Here is a 19,882-nt window from a genome sequence, read left to right on the forward strand (position 1 = left end):
TGCTGAAATAACCAGCCATCCACCCATATATATAGTCCATGGTAGGTGACCAAACTACCCCTACAGCTACAACTAAGATAACCGCCCACACAGGGGCATTTTGGTCCAGATTTTTATCAACGCATTGGACGGACACGCCACCTTCACGACTTTGCTTCGCCTCGACGCAAGCTTCGCGATGATGCCACGTGCCCTCCTTCTTGAAGCTCCGGCCGCACCGGGCTCGCCCTCGGTTTTGAGGCCAAAACCGGGAAACCTGCATGTTAGGTGGTTTTGAGGCCCAAACCACCCAAACCGTCCATCTCCGCTTGGCTGCCACGTGACCTCCTCGATGTCGACACGTGTCCGGCCTCCGCCAAGCCTCCCGCTCGACTCGACCGACGTCGTCTCCATCCTGTCATGTTCTCTCGCCCTTCCGTGCACCATGTGGACCACCCATGACTCCGCCCAGACTCCTTGGGTCCATCGGTCCAAGCCTACTCACGTTCATCCTTCACCGCCCTTGGTCCATCAGCATGAACCTTTCGCTTGACCTTCGCCGCACGCCATCGGCTGCCACACCACATCCTACACCTGCACATCACAAAGCCAAGAGCAACATCAATCCAACACAACGTTGTCAATCACTCATCATCCAAGGGTGACCACCATTGGTCCTCACTTTGTTATGGTCTTGGCGATGGCGTGGATAAGACTTATCGGTCTGTAGTCGCGGATGTCCTCAGCTCCATCTTTTTTCGGGATTAGGACAATGTTCGCTTTATTTAGGAGGTTTAGATCCCCACATCGCAAGCTATGGAGAGAGTTGATGGCTGCGACGAGGTCCTGTATGTATTAATTATTTCAATGCTTACGTGTCAAGGAAGCCATGACATTCACTTATAGGGCCTATAAATTACCATGCTAATTGGTGAAAAATAGAGATGTCTCAACGGTTGATCCCAGTGGGCCCATATCATAACGGCACAGATTATTTTGATGTTGAATAAAGTATAAAAGTACAATTCTAATTTAAAATTAATCTTAGCCTCATATCGGATTAATTATTTCGATACATCAGTATATATAGGAAAATGTTAGACACGAGGGCCTGCATCTATCAAATACAATGCCAACGAATCAACTAAGTAAAAGAAAGATGTAAGAAGGTCACGGGGGCGAGGACATGGGATAACCAGATGAGGAGTAGCATGAGACCTCGCCCAAGAAGGAATGTCGACAAAAGCTCCGTCACAGCGGTGGTCATGCCGCCTAGCAACACGTGGCACACACATGCATGCTATCTAGAAAGAGTAAGCTAAACACGCTGGAAAGATATATATAGCACCAACGAAGGCATCCATTGGTCCAGTGCTGATGATATAGCAAGTCACCATATATCAAAGACAAAGCCAGGATTGTAACAAGAGGGGGCCAAACAAATTATATCATGCACATTTCTTAGAATGTAGGGTCAAGTGAAACAAATTTGGCCAAATTTCAATGCAAACCAAATGAAGGATAATGAACAAGTTTTGAGCATAGGGGGTCCATGGCCCATGCCGGCCCCTCCCTAGCTCCGTCCTCGCACCATATTGCGTAAGCCACACATGTCTTTGGAACATAATAAAACCAAGACGACCAGAATATTATGCGTGTTTGAAAGCTACTCTTAGGTGAAGCAATTAACGTGAAAATAAACTCAATAGCGAATGTATTGCAACTTTATTTTTCACTCAACAGTGAATGCATTGCAACGGTTTCATAAAAAAAAAGTGAATGCGTTGCAACATTTTCACGCTGGAGTTGTAGATAAAGCGTCCCGGGACAATGCTCCTACCTCGATTACCTCAACTGTATAGCATATAAGCTTCAGAGTGAACCGGCGGGGGCTGATAAGGGAAAAGAGTCGAGGAGACCCACTACGCTTTGGATAACCACCTAGCGATAGTGTGAAGAAAGATCGTTGAGAACCCGTGAAAAAAATATGAATGTGAAAATGATGCAGCTGATGAAAAGTAGAAAGGCTTCGTAGCTATGGATGGAGGCGCACTAGGCAGCTGAGATAGATATAAAAGTTAGAAGAGAGAAATATAGATGAAGAAATCAATTTTCCCAAAGGGAAGAAGTTGGTCCATAACAAAGAAGATGCTCGCAATAAAAAAATACCGTAGCAAATCTAGCCACCCTATTAGCACGGGCCAACTTGCTAGTTGTTAATACACTCGCCGGCAGCAGCAGGAGCAGGCAGATCCTACGCAAAGATGACCCAAGATTTTCTTAATCCTCTGTCTCTGTTTATCGTGTCAGGAAGTGGCTGCAGGCCCCTGGATATAAACTAGAGGCACCATGGAAGGAGATGGCCGTGACAGCTTCCTAACCACATTATAACATTTCAACACTTCATGATCGCAGACTAACCTCAAATGCTTGCTTCATGAAGTTCATTCCATGTCTACTTCGCTTGGAATATTGCATAAATTTCACAAGAAACAGTTTGTGCAGCAGTGCAAGTGAGTAGTGGCAGTCAAGCTCTTTTATGCACGTGACACGTACTCGACTCTGCAGTCTGCATTATTGCAGTTCGTTCTTCTCATTCTGTATAGACACGCGCATAGGAAGGCTCTCTCGGCGCCATGGTGTTCGCGTTTATCTCCGGTAATGGCGTGGCGGCGAAGTTGCTGACGGCGCGCGCGGTTCGCCCGGCAGGTCCTGTCGGGGCGTTGGTTCACGCTGTTTGCGTGTCTGCTGATCCTGTCGGCGTCGGGTGCGACGTACGCCTTCGGCATCTACTCCCGTGCGCTCCGGACGTCGCTGGGCTACGACCACCGCGCCGTCGCCACGCTCGCCTTCTTCAAGGACCTCGGCAGCAACGTCGGCGTCCCCGCGGGGCTCCTCAACGAGGTGGCCCAGCCGTGGGCCGTGCTCGCCGTCGGCGCCGCCATGAACCTTGCGGGCTACCTCATGGTCTACCTCTCCCTCGCCGGCCGCGTCGCGCGGCCCCCCGTCTGGCTCATGTGCGCCTACGTCTGCGCAGGAGCCAACTCGCAGGCGTTCGCCGGCACGGGGGCGCTCGTCACCTGCGTCGGCCTCAGCAGCGCCATCCTTGCGCAGCTCCACCTCGCCCTCTACGGCGGCGCCGATGCCAGGTCGCTCGTCCGCTCATCGCCTGGCTCCCCGCCGCCGTCTCCGTTGTGTTCCTCGCCACCGTCCGCGTCGTCCCGAGGCACAGCACGCGCGGCGGCGACGTGTTCCGCTGCTTGCTCTACATCTCCGTCGCGCTCGCAGCGTACATCGTCGTCATGATCGTCGTGCAGAGGCAGGTCAGCTTCTCCCGCGCCGCCTATGCCGCGTCCGCCGCCGGGCTCCTCGTCCTCCTCTTCCTCCCCCTCGCCGTCGTCGTTAAGCAGGAGTACCGGATCAAGAAGGAACACGAGGAGCCAGCACCGCTATGCCACCACCGCCGTCGCGGCCACCGTCTTCGTCTTCCCACCTCGGCGCCTTCCTGAGGCACGCGTTCAGCCCGCCGGTGCACGGCGAGGACTATCCCGCAGGCGCTGGTGAGCGTGGACATGCTGATCCTATTCGCGGCCATCGCCTGCGGCGCCCACGGCACGCTGACGGCGATCGATAATGGGGCAGATCGGGCAGTCGCTGGGTACCCTCCCGAGACCGTGGACGCCTTCATCTCCCTCATCAGTGTCCGGAACACTACTACAAAAACGTTCGTAACAACCAGATAATTTTTTTTTATAGAGACGGCTGGTGATGGAGCCGTCTCTACAGTGAGCGTGCTTGGAACCCACGAGATTAGTCGCCTCTACAAATGGCACAGTAGGGCCGCCCCTACAAATGCACATATAAAAGGCTGCAGCCCCCTTCTTTCTTCTCGGGTCACTCACTCTTACCCGAGAAAAAAGACTTGGGAGGCCTTGGACACCTTCCAAAAAATTACTCTACTAAAGGGGAAGGTTTTGGTCTCAAATTCTTTGATGGAGAGGTCGTAGAAGGTAAAAAAATGCTATTCCACACTTTTTTTAAAAGTTTTAATGGTTGGTTAGTGAGCAGTTAGAGTTTTACTTTTCTCTCTCTTCTATGGTGCTTGAGCTACTTATGAAGCAAATTAGATCCAAGTTTTGAATATACTAGGGTAAATTAGGTAGGGGAACAAGATCATACCCTTATTTGATCCATGTTTCTTGATTTTAGTGAGCAATTAGTTAGTTTTATGGATGCTTCATGTGCATGTAAATCTAGATCTAGATTATGGTCTGGTTTTTTTATTAATTTTATTTTTGTAAATTTATGTTTGATGAAATTGGACTAGGGTTTTATGAAAGATATTGGGTAAATTATAATTGTTGCTAATTGTTGTCTTTAAAATTATTTATTGTAATAAATAAATATGTATTTTAATTATTTATGGATAAATAGGTCATTAATTAATTTTTCTCTACCATGGTGTGTTTGTATGCTTCATGTAATTATATTTGATTTATATTCATATATATCTGAAGTATATACAATTATTCTCAAGTAATTATTAATTTGATTCATTTTATATATATCTGAATAAGTAATCCTTTAATGTTTGTTTTGTTGTTGTTGTAAAAGATAGAGTACAGGAACTCTTAGATGTATGGTTCATTAAGGTTAAGACATGTTTTCGTAAAGAGATGGATAAAATTATTGAAGCCGCATAGAAGCATGCAACGACATTAACAGAGAATAAGGATATAATTATTTGTCCCTGTAAGATTGCAAGAACCGTATGGAATGGACAGATGTGTCTATCATCATATCATATTTGATTACGCGAGGATTTATTGAGGACTACACAGTGTGGATTCATCATGGTGAAATGGTTATTGTTTACGACGAGGATGAGGAGGAATACGACGACAAAACCCTAGAATCCCTATCCCAATATTCAGTAGAGCTTGATGCACGAATGGATCCCGAGTTTGGCAATGAACAAGGTGGTGTTGCTGGTGGTTGGGATGGTAACGACGAAGGTGGTGCCAATAATGATGGCGGAGCACGTGTCAGGGATGAAGATGATTTGGAGGACATGATTCAAGCCCTTGGACCAGAGATTTTACTAAAGAGCCCGAAAGGTCTAGAAAATTTTAAAAGGGTGAAAAAAGCATCTGTCAACAAAAGATGCTCGACAGTCTACCGAGGGGGTATCTCACGATGGTAGATTTGTCATAGAGGCGAGCGAGATTAGGAGCGAGATGGTAATATAAGCATCAAGACATAAGATTTAGACAGGTTCGGCCGTCGGTATGACGTAATACCTACATCCTGTGTTCTGATATATTGCATTGAGATGTCGAGTGGGGTACTCCTGCCTCTTCTTATATACTCTGGAGGGATAGGGTTACAAGGAAAGTATCATATTTGGTACTATACAATAGCTTGCGGTGCACGCCGAGCAGCGCCGTGTACGCCTTGATCTTGTGGGCTGGGCCACCTCTGATGGTGCGACCCATGTCTTGTCTTCTGGATACCGGGGGCCATACCCCCACAGCTAGTTCCCGAGCCTGACAATAGGTGACGTAGTCACATGGTGCCAGGGTCAAAAAAGTAGAAGACTAGCCGAGCAGGCAGCCAGTCCCCGGGCGTAGCATCGAGATGAGAAAAGCGCACGTTCACCGCAAGGTGAAGTGATGAGGACATCGCCACGCTGGACACACCGACGCCATGGTCTTCCCCAAGTTGCAATTCGTTTCCAACTCAGCTGCCACGTCGTCCTCGGATTTAGCAGACACGTCGTTACTGTTTCGGTCATAACTTCCTCATACGACATCGAAACGGGCCGTTCTTGGATGCGTTGGAAAGGGGACGACGATGTCGTCATTTTGGATCTGGTCCCAGCTCCAGAAGGTCCGTGGATCATTCTGTGTGACCACGGCAAGGTGCTGCGTCACCTATTTGGGCCAACTTGGCCATGTATCGTGTCGGGCCTTAAGCCCAAGTTGTGGGCGCCCAACCCCTGGCCGTCCCCAACCCTAGGTCGAGTCTTAGACTATAAACACAGCCGCTGCTGCTGCTACACAATTGGGTTTTGTTTAGAGTTTAGTTTTCCCTCGAGAAACTGAATCGTTCATTGTAACTGTGGTGACAAATCCTTTTACAGTGATCTAGGGCCCCCGTTCTTGATCTCCTCCACTGTGTCGATTAGTCCTTTGGAACCGAGTTCTTGAACCCTCTATTGATATTCGCATCATTCATATTTGCAATTTCAGATTGCGTGTTTTACCTTCTTGCTTGTGCTCTTCGATTCGCTTGCAGGAAAAGCCTTCTTGGCGAGGTCAATCAAGTTGTGCTTGGTTGATATCCAACGGAGCAGTGGTGTAACGGTTGCAGGGTTCGAATCGTGTCTGATTTGAAGCCGGATCGCCAACGTCGAGATCTCCACAAATCGAACTTACCGGCTACCTCTCGGAAGATCGGGCCTGTACAAAGAATGGCGCAATTTTTCCCAATTATATCATCTTGCTATTAAGGCCGAACGAGAAGTACAGGGACACAAACAACACTAGCCTCTCAGGTCTAACAATGGGAGGAATTTTCAGCAGCGTTCCGAGCCGGAGACGCCCAAGCTTCCTGTTGCACCACAGCCATCTACACCTCCATTTTCTTCCGGGGTAAGTAAATTGTCTAATGTGCAGTTTCCACAGCTGAAGAAAGGTGGCACTTCGGGTGCTTCTACTAGCTCCTCCTCGTCCAGCTCTAAAATCATTTGCCACCGATGCAAAGGCATGGGACATGTCATGAAGGAATGCCCCAGTCGTCGCGTTTTCATTGCTACCGAGGATGGATATGTAAGTGCTAGTGATGTTGAAGATGATTTAGCCCTTGCTGCTAACATTGATGCAGATCCCATCGAGGGCGATCATGACAAGGAGGCCATCACCATTGACTCTGTGGCTGCTGCCGCGGACTACCCTAGCCTTCTTGTGCAGCGTGTGTTGAGTACACGTGTGGGTCATGAAGACGAGATGAAGATCCAACGCCACAATTTGTTCCACATGTATCTCATTGTGCAGGGTTGTCGTGTTCTCACTATCATTGATAGCGGGAGTTGCAACAACTTGGTGAGTTCAGATTTGGTTGACAAGCTTGGCTTGACCACACGACAACATTCGTATCCATATAAACTTCAATGGTTCAATAATAGTGGTAAGACTAAGGTAACTAAATCAGCACGCATTAGCTTTTTCACAGGCTCTTATCATGATACTGCTGATTTTGATGTTGTTCCTATGCAAGCTTGTTCCATTTTGTTAGGTCGCCCATGGGAATTTGATAATGATGCTTTACACCATGGTAGAACTAATACATACACTATCATACATAAGGACAAGAAAATTATATTGCTGCCTTTGTCTCCTACGGATATTATTAAACATGCTAATGAGATCAAAAATAAACCTCCAACAGACATTGCTAAAAATAATGGGATTAAGTTAAAAGGAGGTGCTTTTCTTGCTACAACTCCTGCTACTGCTGAGTTATGTGATAATCCTGATGCACCATGTTATACTATGTTTTGTCAACCTTTTATGTCTGGTGCATTGCCTTCTGTCACTAACCTTTTGCAGGAGTTCGCTGATGATGGGATGGAGTCGAGGACGACTCCAATTCTACAAGGAGGGGATAATGAGGACATCGCCAAGATGGAGTCGAGGACGACTCCAATTCAAGAAGGGAAGGATGATGAGGACATCGCCACGCTGGACACACCGACGCCATGGTCTTCCCCAAGTTGCAATTCGTTTCCAACTCAGCTGCCACGTCGTCCTCGGATTCAGCAGACACGTCGTCATTGTTTTGGTCATAACTTCCTCATACGACATCGAAACGGGCCGTTCTTGGATGCGTTGGAAAGGGGACGACGATGCCGTCGTTTTGGATCTGGTCCCAGCTCCAGAAGGTTCGTGGATCATTCTGTGTGACCACGGCAAGGTGCTGCGTCACCTATTTGGGCCAACTTGGCCATGTATCGTGTCGGGCCTTAAGCCCAAGTTGTGGGCGCCCAACCCCTGGCCGTCCCCAACCCTAGGTCGAGTCTTAGACTATAAACACAGCCGCCGCCACTGCTACACAATGGGGTTTTGTTTAGAGTTTAGTTTTCCATCGAGAAACTGAATCGTTCATTGTAACTGTGGTGACAAATCCTTTTACAGTGATTCCAGGGCCCTCGTTCTTGATCTCCTCCACTGTGTCGATTAGTCCTTTGGAACCGAGTTCTTGAACCCTCTATTGATATTCGCGTCATTCATATTTGCAATTTCAGATTGCGTGTTTTACCTTCTTGCTTGTGCTCTTCGATTCGCTTGCAGGAAAAGCCTTCTTGGCGAGGTCAATCAAGTTGTGCTTGGTTGATAACCAACAGAGCGGTGGTGTAACGGTTGCAGGGTTCGAATCGTGTCTGATTTGAAGCCGGATCTCCAACGTCGAGATCTTCACAAATCGAACTTACCGGCTACCTCTCGGAAGATCGGGCCTGTACTCATCAATGGTCACCCGCATTGAACAGCTTGAGCAACGCCCTCCACCTTATCGTGCTGATGATGAAGATGCTGGTGATGAAGATGCGTATGCTGACGGTGGTGCCCGTCGCCGCCTCAACTTCAATCGTCGCGGTATGGCCGGTAATAATCATGGTAATAATGATCCTTTTGCTAAAATTAAATTTAGTCTACCACCTTTTGCTGGTAATGTTGATCCAGAGGCATATTTAGATTGGGAGCTTGCTGTTCAACAAAAATTTGATTCTCATAATGTTCCTGCTGAGCATAGAGTTAGACTTGCTACCAGTGAGTTTACTAATTTTGCTTTGTTCTGGTGGAGTGATCTTTGCAATGCCAATAATGCTGCTGCTGTGCCTCAAACTTGGAATGTTTTAAAGCAACGTATGAAATCTCGTTTTGTTCCTCCTTATTACCAACGTGATTTACGTTTGAAACTACAAACTTTAAAACAAGGTGATAAAGGAGTAGAAGCATACTATCAAGAATTGCTTATTGGTTTAGCACGTTGTGGTATAAATGAAGATGATGATGATGCTAGTGCTAGATTTTTTGGTGGTTTAAACCATGATATACAGAACATACTTGATTACAAAGAATGGCGCAATTTTTCCCAATTGTATCATCTTGCTATTAAGGCCGAACGAGAAGTACAGGGACGCAAACAACACCAGCCTTTCAGGTCTAACAATGGGAGGAATTTTCAGCAGCGTTCCGAGCCGGAGACGCCCAAGCTTCCTGTTGCACCACAGCCATCTACACCTCCATTTTCTTCCGGGGTAAGTAAATTGTCTAATGTGCAGTTTCCACAGCTGAAGAAAGGTGCCACTAGCTCCTCCTCGTCCAGCTCTAAAATCATTTGCCACCGATGCAAAGGCATGGGACATGTCATGAAGGAATGCCCCAGTCGTCGCGCTTTCATTGCTACCGAGGATGGATATGTAAGTGCTAGTGATGTTGAAGATGATTTAGCCCTTGCTGCTAACATTGATGCAGATCCCATCGCGGGCGATCATGACAAGGAGGCCATCACCATTGACTTTGTGGCTGCTGCCGCGGACTACCCTAGCCTTCTTGTGCAGCGTGTGTTGAGTACACGTGTGGGTCATGAAGAAGAGATGAAGATCCAACGCCACAATTTGTTCCACATGTATCTTATTGTGCAGGGTTGTCGTGTTCTCACTATCATTGATAGCGGGAGTTGCAACAACTTGGTGAGTTTAGATTTGGTTGACAAGCTTGGCTTGACCACACGACAACATTCGTATCCATATAAACTTCAATGGTTCAATAATAGTGGTAAGACTAAGGTAACTAAATCAGCACGCATTAGCTTTTTCACAGGCTCTTATCATGATACTGCTGATTTTGATGTTATCCCTATGCAAGCTTGTTCCATTTTGTTAGGTCGCCCATGGGAATTTGATAATGATGCTTTACACCATGGTAGAACTAATACATACACTATCATACATAAGGACAAGAAAATTACATTGCTGCCTTTGTCTCCTACGGATATTATTAAACATGCTAATGAGATCAAAAATAAACCTCCAACAGACATTGCTAAAAATAATGGGATTAAGTTAAAAGGAGGTGCTTTTCTTGCTACAACTCCTGCTACTGCTGAGTTATGTGATAATCCTGATGCACCATGTTATACTATGTTTTGTCAACCTTTTATGTCTGGTGCATTGCCTGCTGTGACTAACCTTTTGCAGGAGTTCGCTGATGATGGGATGGAGTCGAGGACGACTCCAATTCTACAAGGAGGGGATAATGAGGACATCGCCAAGATGGAGTCGAGGACGACTCCAATTCGAGAAGGGGAGGATGATGAGGACATCGCCACGCTGGACACACCGACGCCATGGTCTTCCCCAAGTTGCAATTCGTTTCCAACTCAGCTGCCACGTCGTCCTCGGATTCAGCAGACACGTCGTTACTGTTTCGGTCATAACTTCCTCATACGACATCGAAACGGGCCGTTCTTGGATGCGTTGGAAAGGGGACGACGATGCCGTCGTTTTGGATCAGGTCCCAGCTCCAGAAGGTCCGTGGATCATTCTGTGTGACCACGGCAAGGTGTTGCGTCACCTATTTGGGCCAACTTGGCCATGTATCGTGTCGGGCCTTAAGCCCAAGTTGTGGGCGCCCAACCCCTGGCCGTCCCCAACCCTAGGTCGAGTCTTAGACTATAAACACAGCCGCCACTGCTGCTACACAATTGGGTTTTGTTTAGAGTTTAGTTTTCCCTCGAGAAACTGAATCGTTCATTGTAACTGTGGTGACAAATCCTTTTACAGTGATCCAGGGCCCCCGTTCTTGATCTCCTCCACTGTGTCGATTAGTCCTTTGGAACCGAGTTCTTGAACCCTCTATTGATATTCACATCATTCATATTTGCAATTTCAGATTGCGTGTTTTACCTTCTTGCTTGTGCTCTTCGATTCGCTTGCAGGAAAAGCCTTCTTGGCGAGGTCAATCAAGTTGTGCTTGGTTGATATCCAACGGAGCAGTGGTGTAACGGTTGCAGGGTTCGAATCGTGTCTGATTTGAAGCCGGATCGCCAACGTCGAGATCTCCACAAATCGAACTTACCGGCTACCTCTCGGAAGATCGGGCCTGTACTCATCATGAAGTGTGCCCACTTAGTCCCTAAGCCTGCTAGAAGATGAAGAATGAATCTTGTAGCAGGGTCAAAGAAAAAAGAAATCTGAAAGCTTTATCGACGTTGTCCGACAAGCGCGTATCAAGTCCCCAGACGTGCTACCCAAGATCAACACCCTAATCCGAACAGCATGGAGCAGCTTGATAGCACACCGATGATACGTAGCAAGATCTGACCACCAAGGGCGATGTCCGAGCGTCGAGGAGTCCCCGACATAGCTGGCGACGTCCGAGCACCGAGGAGTTTCCGGCGTAGCTGGCGACGTCCAAGCACCGAGGAGTCCCCAGCGTAGCTGGCGATGTCCGAGCACCGAGTCCCCGGTGTAGGTGGCGATGTCCGAGCATCGAGGAGTTCTCGGCGCAGCTGGCGACATCGGAGCAGCTAGGAGTTCCCGGCGTAGCTGGCGACGTCCGAGCACCGAGGAGTCCTCGGCGCAGCTGGCGATGTTCGAGCACCGAGGAGTCCCTGGCATAGCTGGCGATGTCTGAGCACCGAGGTGTCTCCGGCGTAGCTAGCGATGTCCGAGCACCAAGGAGTCCTCGGCGCAGCTGGCGAGGTCCGAGCACCGAGGAGTCCCCGGCGTAGCTGGCGATGTTCGAGCACTAAGGAGTTCCTAGCGAAGCTATCGATGTCCGAGCACCGAGGAGTCCCCGGCGTAGCTGGCGACGTCCGAGCACCGAGGAGTTCCCGGCGAAGCTAGCAAGGTCCAAGCAATGAGGAGTCCCTGGCGTAGCTGGTGACATCCGAGCACCGAGGAGTCCCCGACGTAGCGGGTGATGTCCAAGCACCGACGTAGCCAGCGGCGTCCGTGCGGTGAAGTGTGCCCACTTAGTCCTCGAGCATGAAGAATTCGAGCACCGAGGAGTAACTGGCATAGCTGGCGATGAAGCATGAGCGACGAACAGTCTGGTCAACTAGTCGGCGGTGAAGTGAGCATTGAGTAGAAGCGACCGGCGAACAGTCCGATCAACTGGTCGGCGATGGAGTCCATGAACCAAGCTGTCCAACTAGTTGATCGGTGGAGAAGTCCGAACACCAGGTGGTCCGATCACCTGGACGATGATCCTGCAATACAAACATATAGAACGGGTAGTACATGATGTAAAAATATATGAACTCTAGAGAAAAAATAGCATATGTAGCTCGGCGATCAGTTGGAGCGAAGATGTATTTATATTTAATATAAACCGCCTGACCAGTTAGTGTGTAGCTGAGTCTCCAGCCCTAGCTAGCCCATAGTCCATAATGTCAAGCGCAGAGCCCGTGCACGTGTAGGAGGAACATGCATCACCAAGGAGCCGCTATCGACCACCCATAATACAGAGCGTGGAGCCCGTAGCACGTGTAGGGAGGAGCCGGAGATAGGGCCGTCTCTAGAAGCGTCCGAGCATCAACATGACTGTTCGAGGGTTCATAAAATCATTTGGAGAGCAAATATGGAGAAAACAGCTCAGAGAAACATTATGGCGATATACGGAGATTGGAGAGTATTTAGAAGAATATTAAAGCGTGACTTAGCTTTAGACAGAAAGTATGGTCGGCGACGTATGGTGTTATCTAGTTGGTGTTGATGGTGAGCACCTGGCGGGCGGTGAGTTGTTGATGAAGACGACCTCGGAGGTGATTCCGAGATTGGATCTGCTGTCGCGGGCGCTGGTGTAGCCAGCGATGAATCGTCGTCGTAGACCAACATGGATCTCCACGAGATTGATGACGAGAACGCGCTGTTGATTTGAGGTCCATCTGGCTCGCCATGGGATCAAGCGCACACCCCTACCTGGCGCGCCAACTGTCGACAAAAGATGCTCGGCAGTCCACCGAGGGGTATCCCATGATGGTAGATTTGTCGTAGAGGTGAGAGAGATCAGGAGCGAGATGGTAATATAAGCACCAAGACACAAGATTTAGACAGGTTTGGCCATCAGTATGACATAATACCTACATCATGTGTTCTGATGTATTGCATTGAGATGACGAGTAGGGGACCCTTGCCTCTCCTTATATACTCTGGAGGAGCAGGGTTATAAGGAAAGTATCCTATTTGGTACTATATAATAGCTTGTGGTGCACGCCGAGCAGCGCCGTGCATGCCTTGATCTTGTGGGCTGGGCCACCTCTGATGGTGTGGCCCATGTCTTGTCTTATGGATACCGGGGGCCATACCCCCACAGCATCGAAGAAGGCTATATGGTGTTGAAAAGGGTTGTCCGACACACTAGACGTTGCTACGTTTTTTGCTTGAGCTACTCATCCTGAATGCTAAGTACGGCTGGTCAGACTATAGTTTCAATGATCTATTGCGTCTCCTATCGTGGGTGCTGCCACAACCAAACTCAGTTCGCACCAACACATACCAAGCAAAGAAGGTCATAAGTCCATTGAAAATGGGGGTTGAAAAAATCCATGCATGCGCCAACCACTGTATCCTTTTTCGTGGTGAAACGTTCAAGTCACTGGATAAATGTCCCCGGTGTGGAGCCAGCCAGTACAAGAACAATGACCTTTACGGTGGGGACGAAGCCTCCATGAGGAAAAAGAGGAATAAGAAGGGTACGAAAAAGGTGGTACAAGAATCTTAGCCCCTAGAGGGCACTCCATTAGGCAACGATGCAAAGCAGAGAAGAATTCCTGCCTTGGTAATATGGTACCTGCCAATGACTGACTACTTGAGACGTATCTTCCTAAATCCTAAAGAAGCCGCACTCATGACATGGTGGGATGATGAGCGCAAGTTGGATGATGATAAGATTACACACCCGTCTGATTGTAGTCAGTGGCAAAGGATCGATGAGAAGCACAAAGAATTCAGCAATGACCCTAGGAATGTACGGTTTGGCTTAAGCACCGATGGAATGAATCCCTTCAATGAGAGGATGAGCGATCACAACACTTGGCTAGTGATCTTGACCATGTACAACATCCCAATGTGGTTGTGTCAGAAGAGAAAGTACCTTCTCCTCACCATTCTTATTTCTAGCCCTAAACAACCAAGCATTGATATAGACGTGTTCCTCGAGCCTTTGATGCAAGAAATGGAGAGGCTATGGAGGCATGGGGAGCCGATGTACGATACGTTCCAAAAGGAGGACTTCATATGTAGAGCAATAATATTTGTTACTACCAATGATTACCCCGCACTGTTTGCTTTGTCTAGACAGATCAAATGGAAGACGGAATGCTTAGTTTGCTTGGATGGTACTACATGGGTGTTCCTAGATGCATCCAAGAAGATAGTTTACCTAAGAAACTGGCGCTTCTTAAAGACAAGTCACAAGTACCGCAACAAATTGTTCTTTAGATTTTATGACAACACCCAGAGATTGAACCCTCTCTAGAGAGACGTCATAATGGAGAACATGTGTACAGAATGGTGAAAAACATACGCGTTGTCTATGAAAAGAAGAATCCAAATGGGACAAACAGAGATAGAAGCACACCTCCTGTCGAAGGCGTACCTTTCAAGAAAGAATCGATCTTATTTTAGTATCTACCTTATTGGCTAGACTTGGAGGTCCCCATGCCATTGATGCTATGCACATGCAGAAGAATTCCCTAACTGGAAAGAGATACCAGAGAAAAAAAATTGAACCCAGCAATCCCTAACTAGAAAGAGGTACAAGAGAAGAAAACGAATGAACTATGGGATAAGCAACTGAAGCTTAATTTTAGATTTCTAGAGGGTAAGCAAGAACTGGTAAAAAATGCTTTCAAGATCATGGGAGAGTTATTCCAAAGTTGGAGGTCGGAGCTCAACAAGAAGTATATCTAAAAGGGGTTAACTCCCTTCAACGAGTTTGGCAATATAACTCCTAGTCAATGGGAGTAGCTCGTGGCTCAGAAGACTTCACCGGAGCCATTGGAGCTCAGTGCCTATAACACTGAGTTGGCGAAGAGGAACATACACCACCATCATCTAGGCCTCGGTGGCTACTATGCCAAGGAAGAGCAATTTAGGAAGATGGACGAAGAGGCCGTAGCTTCTAGGAATATCGATGTGAAGAATTTGAAGGTATGCTCAAGGAATTGGATATATGCGAGGAGTATAGAATCATCTGGCGGTAATCTTAAGTTTGATAAGCCAGAGACCCAAGAGGCAATATCAAGGATACTGAAATATGCTGAAGACAAGGAGAAAGGCTCATTCAATCCTTCCAAAGAGAGGGGTGAGCTTAGCCTTGGCTTGGGAAACAACGAGCACACAGGCCGCACCAGGGGCTAGGGAAAAGGACAACCTAGAAGCACGGATTCGAAGAGGACAGGCACATGTATAAAAAACATGACAGAGACCGGGATTCTAATCTTGAGCTCCAAGTGAAGGCACTGGAGGAGCAAGGGTTGTCTATGGGGCCACAGACATTAATGGCGCCGCCGGGAGAACTGGCATTAGTTGGTAGCCCTTCGGCTATTCCTAACAGCCAAGGTTCCACTACAGCCACAACCCCTGTCAATCGCATATGGGAACCAACTAGTTGCATCTTGGTGTTTCTCAGTGGCCGACAGAACATTGTGATGGAGGTGGCAATGGGTGGGGCATATCCTCCCGGTGGCTTACACCACAATAATAAGATACCGTCGGACTACACTAGGGTCGAGGTGCATACTATGAAGCCCAAGTTCATGCAGTGGAGGATAGACTACACAACTCTCGAGGGGTTGGTGTTACTCGGAGACGTAATGGGCTAGTTCATCCTCTAGCACAAACGAGACATTATATTGACTGCTTCTTTGCTGTCTCCCCCTCTCTCAAATTTGGAGCGAGTTGTTGAGGATGGGAAGATATTTTCACCGTCTCATGACCACCACATTCCTGAGATGCCACATTCTTCCCCGCCTCCTAGTGAGCTTGTGCCTGATAAGCCACAACCTTCTCTAGCTCGTATAGAGCAAGTGCATGATGAGATACCACAGTCTTCTCAACAAGCGCAGCCGATACATAAACAATAAGTGCCTCCTGAAGAAGGTGATGCACAAGAAGATAAGGACGTGCCTGAATGGGAACTTCAAAAGAAGCATCCAATCACCATAAGGCCAATTTATGTTCCGATGAAAGACGTCTCGTCGGTGCACAAGTGGTATGCCCATGACCTGTTCAAGCCTGAGAACCAAGTTAAAAAAGTCCCAACACGGGCTTCTGAGGAGACCATCACTAGCAAAGTCCACCAAATAGCAAAGAAGTATCCAAATGTTGATGCCATCAAATGGTCAAAGGATTGCCTGAAAACATATGAAAGAGACAAGCCCTTCCTACCAAACCGGGACATCCAGCGCCTACCACTTGGAATGAGAAGTTACCATGATTAGTACTTGCGTGTTCTCCTAAGGAGCATAAACCTCGTACAAGTATGCTTCCCCGTCGGCACATTTAGAAGCCTAGCTAGGAAAATTATCTTTGACTTCAATGACATGTAGACATGCTTTTACCTCGGAGTAATGGAAATGAATCTAATTCGTACATGGTGCCTGTAAGTCCTTGCCCTCCCGATATAATATGAATGTAATATTTGGATTTTGTTGTAACTGACCCACACCGTGATTTATAGAATGCAAGTGCACATTGTAAAACAAATGCCAAGTGTGAAAGCTAGGTATATAGACCCTCAAGCTATAGCGCAAATAAATTTTAATTACCCTAGACAGTGGAAACTGGATGCCAAAGAGCTAGCTGCTAAAAGACCCTTTGGGAGAAAGAGGACATCCGTGCGAAGAAACTAAGGCAAGAGTCCCGTAAGGTTTTAGCATACATTGCCCTAACTTTTAAAAATCTGCAACAACACTCTACTATATGGCTACCATATAACTTTGAGTAAGTTCAACTCTATACTTAAAGCTTTGTTCGATATATTTTATTCGATGTAAAAGAGCTTATCTAGTTCTATGATTAAATTTATGCAGCAACCACTGGATTTGTATAGGCGTCGATGTCCGGAAGAGCATGGCATGGGTCTTTGATTCAATAGATAGGGACCCGGTGACATACAAAGACTTCATATCGATTCTCAAGACGTATACATATCGACAATCCTCATTAGCTTATATGTTTGTATATATACTTGTAACGTTCACTTTTAGATACTAATAAGTTGCATTTGCTAAAATAATTTGAACAGGGCATTCAGGTTCTATGTCAATGAACATCACGGAAGGCATGATCTAGTAAGAAAGGAAAGGCTGGCTATAAAAATACTATGTGCGGTAAGTGTGACTTACTTTAGTACTCCATTACATGGCTGTTAAAAGCATTACTTAACATTTTCATATGCAAAATACACAATGCCCCAAGCAGAAGCATGAGAGTGTACATTGTGGATACCATATATGTTCTATGATAAGTAACACCGGTGCCTACAGGAGACACCCCTTAAGGGTAAGTTTGAACCTCTTCACCCGTAGTATGAAAACTTCGCACATGATATAAAATACTAAACCGAAACTTATTCTCTTGTAGTAGAAAGAAGAGAAAGAAATAAAAAGAGACCCATACAAGGATGACCAACTCTTAGAGCTCATCGGCGACCTTTGCAACTTTATATTGGATCAAATTGTATATATCAAAGGCACCTATCATGATCGAGATTCTGACTTAGGTAGAAATTCTCAGTACCAACATCTTCGTGAGACTAAAAGGCTAGCTCTAGGCTGTTGATAACAATGTGTGTGAAATTTGACATTGGTCTTACCTTGTGAAATGGTTTGGACTTGTGGAACGAATTAGACTTGTGAATTATATCTATTTAATGATAGATTGCATATATTCTTGTGAATTGGACTTGTAATGGTAGTTTGTATAATGCTCCTGTGCTTGTGATCAGATTTGAATTATATATGTTCTGGTCAGATTTGAATATTATATATATATATATATATATGTTCTGATTGAATTGTAAATTTAATTTTTTAAGAAAAAATGTACTGTAGGGGCGGTTCTAGACTGAACCGCCCCTACAAACAGGTATTATAGAGGCGGCTAATACTACAGCCGCCCCTACAAATCGATTTTGTAGAGGTGGCTGGTGTTATCAGCCACCCCTACAAATCTATTTGTAAGGACGACTGATAATACTGGCCGCCTCTACAAATTGATTTATAAGAGCGGTCTAGGAACCGTTCTACAAATAAATAATTTATAGAGACGGTATGGTAGGAGCGGCTGACCAAACTAACTCTAAAATACCTCACCAGCCGCCCCTACTAATCCTGTCTGTGGTAGTGGAACTATGCCGGCAGCGTCGCTGCCGGATACGCCTCCAAGTCCCTCCTGGCGCGCTACAGGTTCCCGCGGTCGCTCGCGCTCAGGGCGGTGCTGCTTGCCTCCTGCGCCGGCCACCTACTCATCGCCGGGCGCGCTCTACGCGGCGTCGGTGCTCGTCGGCTTCTGCTTCGGCGCACAGTGGCCGCTGCTCTACGCCGTCATCTCCCAGCTGTTCGGGCTCAAAATGCTTAGTGGCACGACGGACACCATGTGCATTTGTGCGTCTTCAGGGGCATTCCGTCGAATGGCTTACCTGCTAACGACATTTGTGCGCTACGGTCTATGCGCCTCAAAATATCTCGACGCCATGGAGATCGTAAATATTTCGTTTCTGACGTCGCTTTTGCACAAGGAAAAACTTAGATCCGGAGGTGCTATTGCTTTGCTTTCTCCGAATATTTTTGTCTCTACTTACATGATGACATCCTCACTTAGTTCCGGAGGTGCTATTGCATTGCTTTCTCCGAATATTTTTGTATCTACTTACATGATGACATCCTCATCAACTTGGTCACACGTACGTCATCTCTCTCCCTTTATATACTATATATGTTGTCAAACTCATCCGTCATCGGCTCATACTCAGCACGATCTTAGCTTCTTACAACGTACCAATGGAGCCTTCACCAAGGAAGATTCTCTCTGCAGCCGCCGCCGTCGTCCTCTCACTCGTCATCCTCACCGCCGGTACGGTACAAGCACAAGCTCGATTATTCTATTCGCTGGCTAACCGACGACGCTCTTGCATATATACGTTTATGTCTGGATCCATGCAGAGTCATCGGAAGGTTTTTGGGATGGTTGCAACGAGCACCTGAGCGGCAGGTATCAAGGGCCGTGCTGGCCATTCATTAGCGACGACGACTGCAGCAGAGTATGCATAGAGGAAGACTTGGACAACGATTCCGGCACCTGTCAAACCTTTCAATGCTGGTGCTGGACCGATTGCAACTCTAAGATTGTTGCTCCTGCTACCACTCCAATCCGGCCATGATACCTCCCTGCCTGGCGTTCCTTAAAATTAAAGAACAATGATCTGATCCTTCCGGGCCCTCATATAATAATGTATAATATTGTAGGCATGGTGTTATCTACCGGTAGCGTACTTGTGTTGTGACAAATAAAATTGTCGTGGACTTAAGGATCGAAATAAATTTGTATTTTCTCGACCACATATATGTACCAAGAAACGTAAAAATCTACTCTTGCAACCGTAAATGCATGTTGTGGATTTGGACGATGAAAACTTAAAAGGCCAAATATCTCTCTACTACTTAAAATAAGTGAAAAGGGGACTTTTTTCGTACGTCGTTCCGCTTCGGCTCCGTGGCCCTCGCTCCGGTCCATCTTGCTCCGTCCGATTTCCATCCGCCCCTCCGAGCCATCCCTCAGCTCTATCGGTCTGCCTCCCACCGCCCCACACCTTACGCCGATGCATCGCCC

At 47.1% G+C, this 19,882-nt stretch overlaps 1 pseudogene; it reads left to right on the plus strand.

The window, feature by feature from the left end:
- The first annotated feature begins 2,615 nt into the window (after positions 1–2,615).
- Positions 2,616–19,257, plus strand: LOC136507850 (protein NUCLEAR FUSION DEFECTIVE 4-like; annotated as a pseudogene).
- The last annotated feature ends 625 nt before the right edge of the window (positions 19,258–19,882 follow it).

This window comes from Miscanthus floridulus, chromosome 15 (assembly GCF_019320115.1).
Source record: "Miscanthus floridulus cultivar M001 chromosome 15, ASM1932011v1, whole genome shotgun sequence".
NCBI classification, from domain to species: domain Eukaryota; kingdom Viridiplantae; phylum Streptophyta; class Magnoliopsida; order Poales; family Poaceae; genus Miscanthus; species Miscanthus floridulus.